Source organism: Alosa alosa, chromosome 7, assembly GCF_017589495.1.
Source record: "Alosa alosa isolate M-15738 ecotype Scorff River chromosome 7, AALO_Geno_1.1, whole genome shotgun sequence".
Lineage (NCBI taxonomy): Eukaryota > Metazoa > Chordata > Actinopteri > Clupeiformes > Clupeidae > Alosa > Alosa alosa.
This window is the reverse complement of record NC_063195.1, coordinates 21,461,675-21,464,174: the sequence shown is the minus strand read 5'-3', so window position 1 is coordinate 21,464,174 and position 2,500 is coordinate 21,461,675. Positions and strand designations below refer to the sequence as shown.

Genomic DNA, 2,500 nt, shown 5'->3' with positions numbered 1-2,500 from the left:
CTCAGAGGCAGACATCACGCATCAAACACCTATTCACATCCGCTTCCTTCACACCCCGTTTCATTGGCCGCCACACCTCAGCAGAGTCCAGCAGAGCAAACAGCTTGTCTGCTCTCGGCCTGTCTCCCCTCTTGTCTGTGTGAGGACGCATCCTTGAGTAAGACACTGTGCTCACCTCACAACCATTCTTGTCTATGGTTTGGTTTATTTAAGGATATAGAAAGACACAAAAAAAGATCCAAAAGGATAACACGTCAAAGCGATAGACACTTTTTTTCCAACATGGTCCCTGTTGGAAGAGAACAGGACATACAACACATGCACAAACTCATACTACACATCAGCAATAGGCCTATCAGATAAAACACCATGACCCCATGTGGGAGATACGGCTATAGGTGGACTTAATGGGAGTATAGTGATGTCCCTTTGAGTGTACAGAAATAAACAGCCCTTTTTGAGTAGACTAGTAGGGAGTGAAATGGAGTATACTAAAATATTCAGCCCCTTTTGAGTATATGAGGGAATGAAGTTGAGTATACTAAAATATACAGCCCTTTTTGGGTATACTAGAGAGTGAATTGCAGTATACTAAAATATACAGCTGTTTTTGAGTATACTAGGGAGTGCATGTGTGAATGCAGCCTGGTGGCGATGAGACCTCAATATGTTGTGATATTTCTGGATGCTTTTAAATAGGATCAATTGGATGCATCGACCTGGAGCATTAACTAACCATGGACTTTAGGAAAAAGAGCCACAGTGGATTTGTAAAATGGGGTTTGAGTTGTTTTGAGGGAGAGAGAGGGGAGAGAGAAAGAGATAATTATTTAACAAATTCAATGGGGATGGTCTATGAGAGAGAGAGAGAGAGAGAGAGAGACTCAGACATGTAGAAGAGAGAAATGAGAGAGGGAAAAAAATAAAGAAAGTAGAAATAATAAATCCAATATTGATGAAGTGAATACTTATTAAAGTCTGAGCACCTGGTCCCTTGCACCCGGTCATCCATGGCTCCAATTAACAGGGAGGGGTTTAATCACAGGCATGAAAGATTTAAAAAAGCCACATTAAATATGCACAGGACCTCGCCACGCAGCTCCACTCCTCTTTATTCCTCTCTCCCTCCCTCTACCGTTGTCTGTATCCATCCATCCATCCATCCATCTATGTCCTCTGGTGGTGGAGAGGTCCAGCCAGAGCACACAGACCAAGGAAAACCAAAGAGGAGGGAGAAAAAGAGTGTGTGAGAGAGAGGGAGAGAGGGGTGGATTTTGGGTCTGTGTGTAAGGGTCTGTGTGTGTGTGTGTGTGTGTGTGTGTGTGTGTGTGTGTGTGAGAGAGAGAGAGAGAGAAAGAGATAGAAAGAGAGAGAGAGATAACAATGGTATAATTTTCACTTGGAGATGCATTCAGTATATGCATTCAGTATATTTTTCTGAAATTTGTAAACATACACATGCACATACACTTACAGTACATAAGCACACATACATACATACAGGCATAAATACAGACCATTCTCTGCTCTGTGTTTTCCAGTCCTGCTCATACAAATGCTGCTGTCAGCAGACCAGCCTTGTTATATTCAGCTAGCCTAGCAACACAGGTCTGAGAACAGCCTTGTTATATTCAGCTAGCCTAGCAACACAGGTCTGAGAACAGCAGAACAGCCTTGTTATATTCCACTAGCCTAGCAACGCAGGTCTGAGAACAGCAGAACAGCCTTGTTATATTCCACTAGCCTAGCAACACAGGTCTGAGAACAGCAGAACAGCCTTGTTATATTCCACTAGCCTAGCAACACAGGTCTGAGAACAGCAGAACAGCCTTGTTATATTCCACTAGCCTAGCAAAACAGGTCTGGGAACAGCAGATTGGACCAGGAGCTGCAGAATGGCTCACTGGGTCGGACTGAGTGCAGACACAGGCGTGCTCACACACACTCTGGGCCAGATCTACTGTACTAACGTTTTTGCGTCCACTTCAGGTGTATTTGTTTCACAACGTGCGCGTAAAATCATGGTGAGGTATGTACAAACAGGCCGCACTGAGGAAAAAGTAAACTGCCTGTCGCGGGAGCTGAAAATGGCAAATTGCGTTTTTTCCGTGTCATGCATATGGGAGGGTCAAGGGGAAAGTGGGAGTTTACTGTAAAGAGATGGGAGGGGAAGAGTAAAGAGCGCCTAATTATGTATTCCACGGTATGTACAAAGACTGCCCGTGAAAGCGCACATCTATTCTGTGCCTAAATATTTCCGCCTTGTAAAAGCAGGTGTTAATCCAAATTGTGGTTAAATGCATCAATAAGAGAACCTTTCAAAGACAACAGAATCACTATTTAGAGCACCAGTTTTGCGTCTTATACTATATCAAAAGCAACCTTAACTTTCGTTGGCCTTTCGAATGTCTTACTTTCACTTTCACATCATCCACGTAAACTTTCCTACTTGCTAGATTTGACCAATCTTCCATAGCCTACGTGCACAAGTAGTTTGAGT

At 43.4% G+C, this 2,500-nt stretch overlaps 1 protein-coding gene across 1 annotated transcript in view; it reads left to right on the top strand.

The window, feature by feature from the left end:
* The window catches only part of sdk1b (sidekick cell adhesion molecule 1b), a 296,641-nt gene that overhangs the window by 199,434 nt on the left and 94,707 nt on the right, over positions 1-2,500 (top strand).